The 17,871-nt window shown below is 47.4% G+C and overlaps 1 pseudogene; it reads left to right on the forward strand.

Moving 5' to 3' along the window:
- The first annotated feature begins 17,120 nt into the window (after positions 1-17,120).
- Positions 17,121-17,665, forward strand: LOC125443785 (annotated as a pseudogene).
- Positions 17,666-17,871: the final 206 nt, after the last annotated feature.

The raw sequence follows: 17,871 nt of genomic DNA on the forward strand, positions 1-17,871 counted from the left end.
GTGTGATCAACCTTCTTGGGAACTTGGGATGCGATGCCCCTCAAGAAGACACCAGGGAGGGCAGCCGAGTTGGACTGTGCAGCAATCCACAGCAGAGACTGGCTCACCAGGGGAGCAAGCTGGCCAGCCTTGGGAGAACAGGTGCTACCAGAGTGTGTGGTTGTTTCTTGGTTTGCTGCACACAGAAACTATGCTTAGCTGTTTGGTCAGAAAGATCGCGTTCAGTCCCATCAACCTATTTACAAAATACGAAAAAGCAAAATAGCCCACTTTCAAGCAAACAGTTGAAAACTGCTGCTAGCTGATGAGGGTAATAAAGAAAAGCCCATCCTTAGAGTCAGGGAATTTCTCCTTCTGCAAAAACCAAACCTTTAATTCCTCTCCTACAGAATCTCCAGGCAACAAAGTCAGCTTTTGCAAAAATAAAGAACAGAAGAAAGAGTCCCTTGCCTCCCCCCAACTGCTGAATAAAGTCAGGACCAAAAAGTTAGGGGGGAGGTGGATGGAAATAATCTAATTATTTCCTTGAACAGACAAGGATGGTTGTTGGCCAAAAAGCATTGCTGATTCTCACTCCCTGCCCACTATTTCTAAACTAGTTTATCAAGAACTCAATCTTAACTTTTTTCCTTTCCAGTCTCCCAAATGTCACTCACTCTTAAAGCAAGTCACTGCCCCAAAGGTGAATTCTTTCATAGCATGTGCCACCAAGATGAGTGAGGAATCGACCAAGGAATTTAACCCTGCCCAGAGGGTTAAAGGTAATATCAAAGGAGGGAAGTTTCTCCAGCTCAGGCCGAGGACATAAAGTCTGCCTCGCTTGGTCAGACCAAGCTAGGTGAGACCTGATGGAATGATCCATCATGCATTTGTTTCACAGGTGATTGAATCCCTTACTTTCAGTGCCTGAAGATGTTTTCCCCCTTCCTGCCTGTCCTGACTCTACGGCCAATCAGCTTTAGCACCTAGAGATGTCTCTATGCATCCTCTCTAGGTTTCTATTGCATCCCCAGTTCCAAACTTTATCATCTGGTTCAGGGCAGGAGACAATAAGGCTATATGGCCCCTCTCTCCAGCACAAGAGAGAACTGGGGGCGCAAGTTGATGCCAGCAAACAGGATCATTTTGGGGCTGGAAGGCCTGAGGAAGTCAACAAAAGCTGGTTCTGCCCTGGGAATATCCTCTTCAGCCATTGCTCCTATGGCAGAGGAGGGCCACTAGCCAGAGTAAGAGCCAATTACGCGACATGGACTGGCAATGACACCAGGGTCACGCCAACTCCACAGCCCTTTCTCCCCACCCCTGTGAATTGCACTGTTAATCTTCTGCAAGCAAACTGACAAATATAGTCAATACTTGAAAGAGAGAGTTGCAGACTGATGTTTTCTGTGCTATCTTACCCAGTGTAACTTAAGTTTTTGCCAGACTGACTAATTTTTGTATAGACTGAAGCTAGAAAACAAAAATTTTAATAGACTTATTGGTGTCTATTAATGGAGAGATGTCGGGAGTGTCAATTAGGTGTCAAACTCGTGGCCATCCAGATGTTACGGACTACAATTCCCATCATCCCCTGCCAGCATCATGCTGGCAGGGGGTGATGGGAACTGTAGTCTATAACATCTGGAGGGCCACAAGTTTGACACCTGTGAAGCATATTAACAGGACAAATGCAGGCTCAAAGAATCACAATAGGTAGCACTACAGCACATTTGGATAGCAAGCTGAATTTTACAAACTGAAAACACAAAATCTTTGGCAAGTTATTAAACACATTATAGTACATCAATTGCACCTGTGTTTAAACAAACATATTCCAGTAAAATATGTTACATATGCCAATAAAATACAGAGGAATGGCCCCAGAATATAATTTTTTCTAAAAAACAGCAACTGAGAGGCAAGAAGCAAGCAAAAAACAGAGGCGAGGGGATTTCCTTTCCCCTTGAATCTCACAGATCTAACTTATATACCTCTGTAGCCTGTTTTACATTTTAAAAATCATACGACTCATTTTTGAGCGATAACTCATTTCATTTATTCCAAAATAACAGCATTTCAGTTATTCCTCAAAAAAAAATGTTTTTAGGAGTGCTTTCGTGCCCCCACAATTTTTCACCAAAAAAAAAGCCTTGAAAAAACTCTCAAGGGAAAAAAACATTCTGCGCAAACATTTATCTTCCCCTCGGGCTTCATAACACTAGTTGACTGATCTCCTGCAACTTTCCTAGCTGGAACTATTGCGGGATGCTGGATTATTTTGCTGTGGTTCTTTTTACATTCTGGTGAGATATTACCTCTATGCAACTCAGAGCAAATGGGCTACAAATACTAAACAGACTTATTGCTGTGACTACACATTGGAGTGATTTGTGTGCGTGATCCTGTTGGACTGCAAGCCAGATGTACTCTTGACCTATGTAAATCTTACTGGGACACAAGGAAGCAACCGAAGTACCTTTGGCATAAGCAGCATGCCACACAGGGGCAGCAAATGGCAATTATATTTGAAGGCACCAGTATCCATGACTGCTTCATGGGTCAAACCCACAGGTACCGGCACAATGAAGATAGCCAGCATCTTGTTTGCAGTGGAAAGTGCTGTGAAGTCATAGCTGACTTACGACTACCCAGCCTTTCCAGCCCGGGCGCCACTGATCTGGTCACATGGGGAGCGCAAAATCAGTCCCCCCATGCGACCAGGAAGACGGCAAGTTCTACGGGCGCCCCTCATGGGCGTGGCCCCACCCCCAAGCTTATAAAAGCAACAGTTCCAGCACGGAGCCTTCCAGTCGCTTCTGTCCTCCAGGGACTGCCAGCTGCCGGGTTCTCCAGATGAGAGTGCACCTGTTCTTAACCACTATACCACGCTGGCAATGCCAGCAATCTTAAAATGGGGAATATATGGGAATATGCAGAAGGAAAAGGTAACAAAGAAAGTAGAAGCCAGTCCAGATAGCTGGTGAGAGACTGTATGCTTGAAACCCTGCCCTGCACAGAAGAAGAGCATGGCAGCGAAAGTCCAAGGCGACTCCACATGTTGCTACTTTCCTACCTATAAAGAGATTTGCTTTTACAGCTCCCCCCACCACATGCGAAACTGGTACATTTCTAGGACGGCAGCCCTGCACGATCACCTTGCATGTACCGACTGGCCCTTGAATGTCACTTAAAAATCACCACCAAACAAGATCAGGACTTCTGCTAGTTTCCAGGGGGGAGTTAACAAAAGCCATATAAGAATCCAACCCCAAGAGAGACAAGTTTCTGCCGGGAAAGAGGACCAAATTCAGACAAAATGCTTAAAACTGACCCACTTCCTTGCCAAGCCGTTGTCAGTCTTTCGCAGACGAACTTCACCGCAACACAATGCTATGTTCCCTTTTGCTCTTTAGCACTGCAGGGAAGGAGAGCGAGACGTCTTACGCAACAGAATCCCCGGGTACATTCCCCAACATGTAACACAACACTCCGAGCTCAGATTGCGAAGAAGTCACATTTCAACAAAACGACTATGGTGGCATGATAATATCTTTAAGACGGAAAATGCCAACCTGAATCTGAAAGTAAATACCGAAGGGGATATTTTTTTCTTCCTCACAAGGAAACTGGCACCCACCAATCTTGGCCAACTAAAAACCAAGCTAAGCCAAGCTAAGATACAGCCATACCCAGGACATTTTGGCACCTGAGGTATAAATCCCAAAAAGGACCCCCCTTGCACTGGTGAATACAAGGTGGAATCCACCACCACGCTCCACAGAAGCCAACTGCCTATGGGGAGGGATCGTTCCCCAAGGGCATCTTTGCCTCCTACAAGAGTCGCAGCCTGAAATAACCTCATCTCAGGGAGTGATCAAAACTGTCATTGAGTAGGGGTAAGGTTACTAAGTGGACCCTACTAGTCTGACCAGTAAATGGTCCACACAGCCAGAGATCTTCACATCCTCCCAGGTAGTTCCCTACCCCGCCCTTCCTTGAGGCTTTGCCCCGGAAGTCAACTGGCCACTTATCTTACAGGGAAAGTTTCTAGCAGGTCACTGTCCTGGAGGGCTGCTGGTAACCAGGAACAAACAAAGCCTGGTGCCAGTAGGCCTGCTTAGAACTGCAGGGGCCAGTCGGCCTGGCTTGCTCCTGGGTCATTTTAACTTCCCAGTCCACGCCTGTTTGCCCCCCCCAACCTGTAACCCAGATATTTGCACATCAGTAGGTGTTGCCAGAGACCAATTAGCCTCAGATGTTATGGTAACTACAATTCCATCAGGCTCCCCGCCAGCTTGCCAATTGGCTGTGCTGGTTGGGGGATGAGAATGGGAATTGTAGTCCATAACATCTGGAGGGCCAAAGGTTCGCCACCACGGTACTACGTTGTTGTTTTTTAATCAGAAGTTTGCTACCTTAAAACAAGTTGACCACCTGGCTAACACTATTTCACACAGCTCAAAGGTGCATGGTTGACAGCTGTGTCGCAATGCCAACAATGATGTCAACACAAATAAAGCTTTACTCCGCTGATAAACCCTTTTCAGGAAGAGATTATTTCCTCTTGCCGAAACAGCCCCCCTCAAGGGTGTTGTGGGTTTTCCAGGTTGTATCTGGTTGTTCCAGATGCCAGCCGCAGATCCAGGTGAAATGTCAAGAGAAAATGCTACTGGAACACGGCCACACAACCCGGAAAACCCACAACACCCTAGTGATTCCAGCTGTGAAAGCCTTCGACAATACAACCCCCCTCAAGGTCTGGTGCCAGATCTCTTTCTCTTGTGAACCAGGCTCCACTCTGTATGACCCCATGTTCTAGATGAGGGGGCTTTTCACTTTAGTACCTTAGTTTTGGGACTTCCTCCCCATAGAGGGTCACCTGGTATCAAAGTGTGTTCCATGCCTTACAAAGGTTCTCTAAAGCCTTTTGTAACCCCATTTCTTTTAGGCATGGAATCCTGATTTTGTTTCTTGACTTCTGCTTTTAGAAGGACCACGTCAAAGGGCATTTTAGGATATTTTATTATTATTGTTATCATTTATTTCCATTTTTAGGCTCAGAGCAGGTTACAACATAGTTAAAATTCCATCTCACAATTAAAACTATACACACACGCACACAGACATATTTCTTATAGTAAGGTGTCGTGCTCAAAGCTGAATAAGAGTGAAACTTACATGTTTATACAGAAAAAGAATCAAGAATAGAATTACGAAGCTTAAATAAAAATGGGGAACAGGAGGGGAACAGGAGGGGAACCCTTTGGGTTCAGTCAATCAACCAATTACAAATCCATCTAACAGTAGGGAGAAGGGAAGGCTAGTTGGGTGGAAGCCATCACTGTCCTTAGCCAGAAGGCTGGTGGAACATCTCCGCTTCACTGGCCCTGCAGAACTGTCACAAATCCCAAAGAGCTTAAGTCTCACTTGACAATGTATTCCACCAGGCCGGAGGCAGAGCCAAAAAGCTGGACAGCCAAGATAACTGGTGGACAGTCAAGATAACTTTTGGGCCAGGGACCCCCAGTAAGTTAGCTCCTGATAAGGCTAATGCTCTTGGGGAGGGGAGGTGTTATAAGGAAATAAAGTCCCACATTCTGGAGTTTCTGGAGCAGTCTCAAGGGAAGCTCTGCATATTGTGGGTTACAGTAGTCTAATTTAGAGGTGACCACTGCATGGATCACAGTGGCAAAGTCAGGGCAAGTCAGGAAAGGGGCCAGCTGATGGATTTCTGTAGGATGGGGAAAATGCCACTTACAATTTGGCTACTTCTTCGAACCCGCCAGTCAATCCCTGAACTGAGCTCCGCACTGAGTGTCAATTGGAAGCACTCCTCCAAGAACTGGTAACTGGCAATCTAATCAGAATTTCTCAAGCTTCCAGCTACAAAACCTCCATCTTTAACGGATTTAATTTCAGTCGACTGTGAAATTAGACCTTTTGATCTGATAACATTTTCTTGTTGCCGTTTGCCTTTTTAAATTTTTTAAATTTTTAGTCAATTGGTGATTTATACTGTAAAATCCTGTAAAATCTATATCTGTATAGAAAGGCAGAATACGAATGTTGTAAATAAACTGGGCCGGAGTGGGAGTAATTAAAACATAAAGGGAATTCTGATAGGAGCTGGGCCAATTTAAACCTCCATGTCATTTTATCCTGCTTGAAGCTCTTTGAAGAGCACCTGAAATCATAAAACCAAATCCAGGTAAATTAGACAGACTTTGCCTGTTGTGTAGAAAAGCTTAGCACAGACAGACCTGTGGTGTAGCCTACCCTGAGACCTTCAAATACAGGGAAGGCTAAAAAAAATGCAAATAGAAATAAACAAACACTGGGCAGGGAGAATAATCCACCGTTGGGGCACCAACCCAGAGAAGCCCCCCCCCCCACTTCAGAAGCATCCAATCAAGATCTTCATATCAAAGATGGGCAGGTTCATATTTCAAAATGTATTAATTTTGTAAGTCACTTTGGGTCTCCGAGAAGCAGAATAGGCATAAAACTGGAATGAACTCCAAATTACCACATGTACTGTGTTCGATAAAATAAACAGCCAATGAACACATTTTCCAGGAGGGAACGTAAAAATCTCTGTAACACTTTAGAAAGTTCCACACGAGAGGATGTAAGGGAAACAGCAGAAGAAAGCGTAAATCGGCTATTCTCACACACTGCATGTCGTGACAGTCTAATCCACTATATGAAAGAGAGCAAAAATGAGCCAGAATTAAACCAGTGTGTTTGTTGCCCCAACTGCTCCATGCCCCTCAAAAGGGAACTGCCCCCCCCCCCCCCCCCGTGCATCACTGGTTCCGACCCCTCCCCCAGCTGCCAATATATGGCCAGTGACAACATCTCAGGAGAGGGAGTGAAGATACACTGAGATTCCCTAACACTGGCCAGAAGCCATAATCCCATTCCCAACAAAGAAGAAAGTGGGAGGTAATCCCACAGTGGAAAGACAAAGACTTGCCCATACTTCTTGGAAATGACCCAGAAACATTTACGCAACAGTCTTCGGGGCTCCGAGCAAAGTGCACCTACAGCTCTAAAGACAGACATAAATAAGACTCCCAGGGAACAAACTTTGGAGGAGACCAATGCAGATGCTCCAGACCCCAACCTGTAAAGATCCCAGTATCAGTCGTCCTGTCAGCAAAGATTGAAAAACAGGAGCGCAGTTAAGCCTCCAGCATCTATAAAATCTCCTGATCGTATTATGAAATAAGGAACTGCTTCCTTACTGGAATGGAAACTGAAAACTTCCAAACTAGTAAACAAAAAGATCTTGTTTTTAAACACATTCACAAACCAAACAGAAGAAAGCAAGCCAACCTTTATTGGCATTAAAGAACAATAAAATAAAGACAGTAATAGTAAAAGCTGATAAAAACATAGACACACAAAACAGGAAATAAAATGTTGAGTAAAAATAAATCTACTAAAGGTTAACTTCAGTCAAATCAGATCCCTCAAGATCCACACAACCAGCCAGTTTAATTCTAAAGTACTCTGACTTAACTAGGCTATGGGCCAGCATTAATTCAAAAGGTTAATAGATCTCTCTCTACAGCCTCGTGTTCTACTAAATTACACAAAGATATATTATGGAGCGTACAGTGCCATTTCTAGACAGATGCATGCTGTACTACCACATGACAAATGGAAACTCAAAGCTTCCCTTATAGCAGGGGAACGAGGTGTAAAACTGGATTTCAGATTCTACTCAGCCCTGCAAAGAGTCCGCAGCTACCACATTGATACCATATACATAAAGTACATACTCCAAGTGCTTTCAAATATCCAGTTACTGCTGATCACTCAACATGAGCATGCCCCCTCTTCACTATGGAAAGGCCACCAAGAAAATATTAGCACCTCAGCGTGACAAAAGTAATGAGCCTGTCAAAGCTGAAAGCTCAAAATGCAAAGCAATGGCGTTCTGACCTAAAATGCAGAGTAAAGCACCCATCGGCAAACTAAAATGGAAAATTCTGCCGTCTTTTTGACCAGATGAGTCTGAAGAGCAAAGTAAGAAGGATTACCAGGGTTTTTGTGAGTCCCTACAAATGGAGAAGCCGACCACACACCGCTTTTCCTCTTTTGAGCATTCATGCCTGCCTGAAACCATGATTCCAGGCGTACTTAGGAAGAAGTCCTAGGAAAGTCAGTAGTAATTACTTCCACGTGAACACAGAAAAGCCTGGGCATTCGCAACTCTTCCCCCACAAAATGCTACCTACGTTATCAGAGATAAGGCATCCAGTAACACTGCTTGGCATTTCGAGACAACATTTCAGGGATTTAAAGAGATCTGTGTAATCCTCAAAGGCAACCCACCAAGACAGGGAGAATAATTCTCGGCCTATGTTACAGCTATTAGCTGCGGGTATAGGGGAGTTGGTTGAGCCTAAAAGAGAATGGATTTTATGGAAACACAAACTTTGAAACCCACAACTGTACCCATGCCCCAGTTTCAAGTATTCAATGGATTTAAACCAGAACTACGTCTCACGACGTTTCTGGCTTCAGAAACCAGACAGTGGAGTCATGCAACCCTGAACACTTTTTCTCATAAGTATGCCTTGGCAAGCTAAACAAGTACTCACACCTTGAAGAAGAGGCTGCCACAAAAATGCTCACAGAAAGCAAGGCTGGTAGAACTTCAGTGCGAGCGCATGGGATCGAAACCTCCGTCATGCCCGGAGTCACAACCCAGAACCACCGAAGAAATGCACAAGTTTATGACCTCCAGGTTGGACGAAGAGCAACTTTGGGAAAAGCGCCGGCTGGTCATTTCAAACAGCAGTTGGGCAGGATGAGAGATCCTAGGGAAGGGGCCCCCGCAGGCAGGAGCACAGCATCACGTCGGACAAACTCCACTCGCTCCTTCCAGAGCGGCAGGAAACACTGAAGGAAGTTCGGTGGAGCAGGAAGAAGAGCTGCAACTTCCCAGCAGTGGCAGCACAAAGCCAAGCTCCACCTGCCCGCCGTCGCCTCCCCCACCAGCCAGCCGTCCAGCAAACCTCCAGCGGCTCCGTCCAGGCCAGAAACCGTCCGGCTCACCTGAGCAGATGAGCGCAGGTAGCCCCCGCCACCTTACCTGTCCGGTCCAGGTCTCTCGCGCGCGCCGCCTAACCGACGGGGCGGTCAAAGCCGCTCAGCCCCCCTGCCCTTGGGGAGGCGTCGAAAGGCAGCCGGAGAGCAGCGCCTCGCCCACCAGCCGCCCGCCTCCCGGCTTACTCGCGAGCAAGGCACCCCGCGCGGATCGGGGCCGGCAGGCACCCCAGCCCGTCCGACGCAACGGCGTCTTGCGCCCCGAGCGCCTCTCCTACTCGCAGGAAGCAATTCTGCTGCGGGAGGTAAAGGCCGGGCGCTTTCGCGGAGACTTTTGTGCACTTGGAGCAAGGGAGCGGCGTGGGCTCCGGAGCTGGGGCGACCCCTTCACTTGCACCCGGAGGGGGAGTCCTCCTAAAGCTTCCTTCTCCCCACTCCCCCCCACTCCCCTGGCGCCCCCCTGATCTCTCCGAGAAGCGCCAAGGCGCAGCGGGCAATGGCCTGCCTCCCAGGGGTTACTGCTTTGAGTGCAAATCTGCTCCGGGCCCCTCCGAGCCCATGTCTCCACGCAGGAGGCAGCCACGCCCGAGCCGCCGAGGCCAGGAAGTCCTGGGCTGCCACTTGCCGCCTCCTCCCTCGGCGCTTCCTTCCTCCTTCCCTCCCTCCCTCCCTCCGGGTTTCGCCCCGCTGCCTCTTCCCTCACTAACCCGCACTTTCCAGCGCCTGGGACCACCGCGGAGCCAAGAGGGCTGGTGCCGGGCGCGCCACGCTCCGCACCAGGGGGCGCATCACGCGCATGGCTGGAGCTGGAGGCGCGACGGAGGGAGGAGGAGGAGGAGGAAGGAGCTGTCAGTTGCCCCCGGCCTCGAGCCTTCCGCCCTTCCCCGCTCCGGCCTCGGGAAAGGCAGGCGGGAGCGCGCTGGGCCCCTTCCTGGAAGAGAGAAAGCGAAAGGCGGCGGCGGCGGCGCATCGATCGGCGCACGGAGAGGGAGGGAGGCAGGCAGGCAGGCAGGCGGGCGGGCAGGGAGGGCGGCCTTCCCTGCCTGGGCGACCGCCAGATTCCCCGGCACTCGGCTCCGGCCCCTTTAAAGGAGCCCGGGGGAGAAACCTGCCCCTCGCCCGGGAAGACCCGGGAGGGGCAACACAGCCCGGCGCCGCGGGGAAGCCGCCTGGTTGGCTGTGCTCAGGCAGGGCCTTCCGAGGAAAGGCGTGCAGCATTGCAAGCGAGCAGCCGCCCCGCTCCGGGCATGCTTTACTCCGAAGTAAGGCCCGCTGCGTCCCAAGGGGGCATGGCCGCGCGACCCCTGCCTTCTGCGCACGGGGTGAGAAAGGGGACCGAAACGGGTCGGCCTGCACTTCAAGACTCCGGACGGAGCGAGTGACGCTGCTTGGAGTGGCACTTCGGACACGCGTGCGGGAGCTTGCAGTTTTGCACGCACTGACGCTAGTGGTTCTCAACCTGGGGGTCCGGACCCCTTTGGGGGGGGTCGGACGACCCTTTCTGCGGGCCGCCCTAAGACTCTCTGCATCAGTGTTCTCCATCTGTAAAATGGATAAATGTTAGAGTTGGGTGGTCCCTGTATTAAAAAAGTCAGGGCATTTTCAGGAAGGTTGGAGAAACCTACTTTTTTTCTAGCTGGAAGGGCGGTTGGACCCGGGTGGGGGCTCCGGCAGTTCTGCGCCGCAAATTGATGCTGCCTTGAATGGCACTTCGGACACGCGTTGGGAGCTCTTGCAGTTTTGCACGCACCGGCACTGGCTGGAAGGGGCGCGCTGGACATGCGTGGGGGGGGGGGGGGCTTGCAGTTCTGCGCGCAACTGCAAGCCCCCAACTCGTGTCCAACGCGCCCCTTCCAACCAGTGTCGGTCCCGCTCCTGAGCCTCAGATGGCCGCTCGACCCCTCTCCCTGGGACTTCTTGCCGGCTCGGCGCTTGCATAGGATCGGGCTGCGCAGCGGCGCACTCCGAGCCGCAGCCTGGCTCCGGGCGCGTGGCCAAAGCGCGTCTGAAATGGGGCTGGCGTGTCCGTGGCGCGGCCTCTTTAAGAGCCTCTACCAGGAAATGAGAGCTTGGGTTACAGGAGCTGAGGACCGGGAAGTTGGAGGGAGGGGAAGCCCAGACAAAGGCCGAGGAGGGAGGATGCAAAAGTGGGGGGGGGGGGGGAGCCAGAGCATTGGTTCTCCTTTGTAAAACAAACAGAGATCCTTTATTCTTGCTCCTTTATATCAGGATCCCTTTATATTAAGGGGATCTGCCATTCCCCCCCCCCCCTCTTTGTAGGCAGGAGTTTTAAATATAGGTTTCGATGATGGACGCGCTTTTAATCGCATCAACCGCCTCGTTATATATTAAAACTGAAGTACGGGAAATATCGCCTGTGCAAATTGTAGTTCCGTTTTTTATGTAGTTGAGGAATTTTGCTCCCCTTTGTTTTGGGTTTAATTTGGTGGTAGATTCTGTGGCATACATCGCCCAGATCCCCTCGGGGACAAATTTGAAGGCGTGTACAGAAACTACACAATAAATAAAATAAATAAACAAGCCCTAGCAGCCGGGAACACGGAGATTGCCTTAAGGGAAGCTGGAGACTTTTGGAAAAGTCACACAAGCCCCAAATCGCTGGCTTTCCCTTTGCCTTTCAAGAGCAGAAAGGGCTCCATCCCAAGACTTTTCCAATCCCAAAGACCACTCCTCCTAGCCCTCAAGTGAGTGCTGCTTCTTTGAAAATAATCTTGTTGCAATTTTGCAGGGGATGCTTCAAAGGACACCCAGAGGCATTAAACATCCTAAGAACAGTGTCGTTTCCCCCCTTGGCAATAACTTTCCCCCATTAAAAAAAAAAGTGGTCTGGCAACATGCAGTCCCATCCTGGGCATGTTCCTGGTGATTTCTGCATTCTGTAACAAAATAAGTTTAGGATTCCAACGCTATTGAGAGGCTTATATTTGCTTGGTCCAATGGCTCAAGTCTGCTTCAGCGGGACCAAAAGTGAGCAAGAGTGTTTGGCTGGCTTTTTGGAGAGAAGTTACTACCTTGCCTGTACGCAAGGGAGGCGCAACGTGCGAATTGGAAACACATGTCCTGTGTGACTCATCAACGGCCGTATGAAATCCAGTCCAAAAACAAATTCAGCATAACATGATTCTGTCTGGAAGTCAGACCCGTGTGGTATCAGTTCAACTTCCTGTGCAGACACTGGAATAAATCTTGGGGTAGCAGGGGGACAACATTTTAATTTTTTTCAGTGATTATGAGAAGAGAACCTGGACGTGGCATAGATCCAGACGGAATAGCACTTTTCAACTCACAAATCGGTATGAGATTGCATTTAAAGGGGAGACATGCCTCTAGCTGGGTTCCAGGGTGCTTGCTCTTCCAAAGGGCTCGCCTCTGAAGAATATGGCACGCTGACCTTACAGTGCCAGCAGTGTACACGCAAGGCGGATCTGACTATTATGGCCACCTTTTGTGGTGTTTGTTTACTAGCATCCCCACGGTTCACTCTTATGTTTTAAATTTATAATGAAAGAGTATGCACTGTGGATGTCTTAATATGTCTTAATTGTGCCCTGTCAAATGATCCAGAGTGTGCGTTCTGTAAGAACATTCAAGGCACATTTACAGCCAGCCCTTTTCACAAGAATTCTCGTAACCAACAGGTGTCTGCTGGAAATAGACCAGTGATGGTTCAGTCCACCATCCCTTTTCCCCATCTCTAGTGTGCTGGACAGAGCTCTGGTTTTGGACCCAGGGGGGAGCTGCCACTTGATCTCAAAGAACTGTTCCATAGGGCAGTGGTGGTGAACCCCCCCCCCCCCATCTAGGCTGGCCTGGGCCACTGGACTCGATTATTAGCATTAAAACCCTAAGACCCTGCTCTTGGGGAAGCAGTGCGCTAGAGTAACCCTGTTAAGCCGCCAGCTAAGCCCACTGATTTTAATGCGCGGCGCTGGAACTAAAGAGATGTGATCCTTTACCTGGGGAGTAGAAGCCCCAGTTTGCTGAAACAGTTGGGCTTGCTTCTAAGGTAAACCACTCCTAGAATTAGAAGTGATGATTCCACCCGTTAGGAAGAGTTCACGCATGGTTGCTTTAAAGCCAAAAGCCCACCGACCACTACCTGAAGCTTACTCCTGGGAGTAATTTGCTTTTCAGGAGGCCATCAACCATTTTTCTAAACTGAAAACCTCAGTATTCAGGTTAAATTGCCGTTTTGGCACTTTGCGATAAATAAGTGGGTTTTGGGTTGCAATTTGGGCACTCGGTCTCGAAAAGGTTCGCCATCACTGTCATAGGGCAATTTATAGCAGTTTACTGTTTGCAGGGCTCTTTACAGTTTACAAATAAAAATGGTTCACGCAAAACAAAAACAGCAAAACTAAATGAAAACAAACATTTCCAACTATATAAAAAGTGGGGTGCTGTGTGGTTTCCGGGTTGTATGGCCGTGTTCTAGCAGCATACTCATCAACACCCAAATTACAATTTTCCTCAAGAGCTTATTTATCAATTCACTCCTTAATCTCCCCACTGTTATCTCTTTCTCTTCACCATGCACACCTTAACTTAGCTACCGGCTTTGCTCTTTCTCTTTGCATTGGTAGGGCCTGTTTTGTTTTGCCTTCGAAACCAAAGAGCAGTCACTGCTTTTTTGAATTGCCCTCAAAAATTGTAAGGACATGTCTCAGCTTTACAAGGATCTGCTGGAAATCTCTTTCCCCTTCAATGACATGAATGCCTTTGAGTCTCCCAGCGATTATCATGAAAAGGAGCAAAACCCACAAGGTTCTTGTTGAGAAACGCAAACAAGCAAAGCAGGCCTCCGTCCCAGAGACCCGTTGGCTGCAGTGGAAAAATTATGCATTGCTGCTGAAACTTGTGGGATTTTAAAAATCATGCCCAACATGTATTAAACAGTCTGTTTTTTATTACTCTGTAACTATTACGAGTAAACCTCCTCCCCTCCCTCTAAAAAAAGTGCCTGAATTCAAATGACAGCATAAAGAGAATCTTGAAAATTGAAATTGTAGATTGAAAATATGACTTTTTAAAGACTAATTCTAAAAACCTGTAAGGCTGTTAATATAGGATGTTGTGGAGGCATTGTGCCATGAGATCGCCATAAGTCAGAAGCACATAACGGCACCAATCAAATGCACATGCATGCAGACATAAAACAGAATGTAACGTTTAATAGGTAAATAAACAAACAGGTTATGTCAAAGGCTTTCACGGCCGGAATCACTTGTTGGGGAGTTTTCGGGCTGTATATTGTAATTTAGTTATATTTTCCTGGCCTGTGGCCATTGCATCTTCAGAGGATCCGAAGATGCCAGCCACAGATGCAGGCGAAACGTCAGGAGAGAATGCTGCTAGAACACGGCCATACAGCCCAGAAACCACACAGCACCCAAACAGGTTATGTTTGTTTTGAACCTGGTTTTGACCCAAACCCATGCACATTTAAACTGGGTCTCAGTGCACTTTAACAAATAATAACAAATGAGGCTCCAAACAAGCATGCAGACTAACAATTTGGAAAATTACAAAAAACGCACATCAGTTTTTTCAAGATTATAGTCCTTGTGCTGCTTTTCCATGAAGCATCGACATCTGTAGCAGTTAGAGAGCCGGCCTTTACACATTGTTTAACATGTCATGCTAGATACTTATGCTTCATTAAGAAAACAGCTTTGTTTCAAATTCCTGCAATTCTAGTTGTATTAATTGCTTGTTAGACGTATTATCCAATGGATTGAATTGATTTACATTGTGTAATCTGCTTTGAGTCATAGCAAGAAAGAATGCTTACAAACCAGGTAAATGAAATATTTTGTGCTTAGCCTTTGGAAAGCCCATAGTTTGTGCCTAGCCTTTGGAAAACCCTCAGAGCATGGAAGTTCTCTAGGGCTCATTCCGCACATGCAGAATAATGCACTTTCAAACTGCTCTCAGTGTTCTTTGAAGCTGTGCGGAATAGCAAAATCGACTTGCAAACAGTTGTGAAAGTGGTTTGAAAACGCATTATTTTGCGTGTGCGGAAGGGGCCTACGTTTTTGTGGTTGGCAGCCAGCGAGGATAACTTATTTTCTATAGCTTTAACTCATCCCTCCCCTTCTTTTAGTAAACTTTGGAGGTTATTGGCCTTTACCGCATCATTTATTAGTTAAACCTTTTAAATGAAAATGACAAATTCATTTGATAATGAATTCCACACGCTCATTGTGTATTGTATGGGACAAATATTTCCTTTGTCTGTAGCAGAGGTGTCCAACTCTGGTGCTTTAGATGTTCATGGGCTACAATTTCCACCAGCCAATTGGCCATGCCAGCAGGGGGCTGATGGGAATGGTAGTCCATAAACATCTGAAGCGCCAGAATTGGACAACCCTGGTCTATAGCAACAAATGTTACTGTCAATCTGTTTTGCTGGAACAGCCTCCTGACATGGTACTTTTTCAGAGAGAATGGGAAAAGAAATTCTCTGTGCACTCTTTCCACGCCACACTTCTTCATCATTGCAGGTAGTTTCACTGCCCAAGTAAACCCAGTCATGGCTCCTCAGAAACACAAGAAGAACTCGGGATCACGGAACCAATCCACTCAAACGTATTGTAACTATCATATTATAAAGCCCCATTGTATGCTGCTCCTCGTTCCTGTGACCTCAAGTCAGAGTTCAGGGTGCCTCATTCTTTGCGGTACAACTAATGAGAAAAATGGGAGAGAATCCTTGCTCATGATTCATCCTGGATAAGGCCATAGAGAGATATTATCAGGAGTCCCACTTTCAAGCTTTGACAATTAAGAAAAATACTAAATTGCTCTGGGTGAATAAAAGAATACCAGCTCAGCAAAACAGATCTTTTTAGTGGATAAGACATGTTTGATCGAGCCGATATAGTGTATTTCTAAATACTATATTAGTATGCTATTTTTTAAAAAAAGAATGCACAAAACCTGCAATAGTTAGTTATTTGGCTTTTGCATTTTAGAAACAGAACCTGAAGCAGAAAAAGAGGCACAGATGGGCAGAGTTGATCATTGTATGGAAGTGAAATGCTAAGGAAATAATCACAGCATACAGATGCAGATGTGTGTGTGCAGGGGGGGGAATGGTGCCTGGGGCAAGACCTGATCTGGGGCCCCATGCCCCCTCCCACCCCCCTTACCTAGCTGGTCCGCCGCTGGATGCCCCTCAGCCCCACCCAGCCAGGCTGCTCCTTCAGCCGGTGGAGGCTCCATCGGCTGAAGGAGTGGCAGGGTGGGGCTGAGGGGAGGGGCATAGAGGGTGATTCTCCACCCCCCACGTGATCAGCTAGCATGCACTCGGACATGTGGCCCCACGTTTCGCGGAGTCTGTGCAGATGGAATTCATCACTGGGGAAGTGAGATAGGTTCCAGAATTCCGCGGGTTTTCCAGATGTTCATGGACTTCACATCAGCTGATGAGAATTGTCGTCCATGAACATCAGGAGAGCCGCAGGTTGCAGACCCAACCGCAGGGATCTATGTGGCATTTGCTACATCACCCAGGATTGTTTCTATCTCTCCCACATAAGGCAGACCCAGAGAAAATTACTGGATCCATGCAGAAGATGCTGTTTTGGGGAAGGGTGTCGGAAGATTTTGTGTCAAATTCATGGTGGTAAGAAACAAAGTGCAAAGTCTGTTGGGAACATTAAAAACAAGAAAGTATCTGAAGGTTCTTAAGAAACTCATATATATGAAACTCCTGAGGTACTAATCAGTACACGTGATTTGTTGCTAAAATCAGCCCCATGTCTGAGGACTGCAAGTTGGCAAATGTTATATACACTTTAAAAAAAAACTATCCAGAGGGGTGAAGGGAATTAGAGCTGCAAGCCTAATATCTGTGCCATGTAAATTAGCAAAAACTTATGAAAGATAGAATTATTATGGTAAAACAATAGGTAGCAGAGAGTTGGAATAAATTGACAGTTCTCACAATGGAGGGATATGAACAGTGGGATCCCATAAGAACCAGTGCTATTTAAGCCGCTCCGCTCCCTGAGACGGAGCACTACCTGAGCTCACCCTCGCCCGCCACCATCACCATGATCATTTACCACAATTGCATCAGCCAGGGTGAGATGTTGGAGAACACCTACAAGATCAAAGAAGTCACCTGCAGCCTTTGCCAGGAAGCGGAGGGGAAGACGGTAAGTAGGAAAGAAGGGGAAATCGATGCGGCTTTGATTGGTGGAAATGCATCTGTCAAAGGCCCTGAAGCAGGAAGGAAAGAGGCCAAAGTTGTCACTGGCGGTGACATCACCCTGAATCACCATCTTCAGGAAACCAGTTTCCCTAAAGAATCTTGCAAGAAGTACATCAAGGACTCTATGAAAGTAATCAAAGGCAGAAACAAAGCCAGAGAGAGTAAAGTTGTTTCTAGGGGCTGCGTAACAAGCCAAACATTTCCTTGCAGACTTCAAAAATTACCAGCTTTTTGTAGGAGAGCATAATCCTGGCGGCATGGTGGCACTGCTTTTGTTTTTTCACGAGGATGGCGTAACCCCGTATATGATTTTCTTCAAAGGTGGATTAGACACAGAGAAATATTAACAAAGTCTTCCCTTCGGGATCATCTGTTGTCACTCCTATCATCGCGAATTCTCACGCTTTGGGATAATCTTTGTTGTCAGCATCCCATGTGGCGGCTGAGTGAAATTCATGTCACCTCATCCACAAACCATCATCTTAATGATCTGGAATGGGGGGAGGGGGCTGTTAGCAATATAGTGGCCAAGTTTGCAGATGTTACCACATTATTCGGGACAGTGAAAACCAAGGTGGATTGTGAAGGGC

The sequence above is a fragment of the Sphaerodactylus townsendi genome, linkage group LG14 (genome assembly GCF_021028975.2).
Source record: "Sphaerodactylus townsendi isolate TG3544 linkage group LG14, MPM_Stown_v2.3, whole genome shotgun sequence".
NCBI lineage: Eukaryota > Metazoa > Chordata > Lepidosauria > Squamata > Sphaerodactylidae > Sphaerodactylus > Sphaerodactylus townsendi.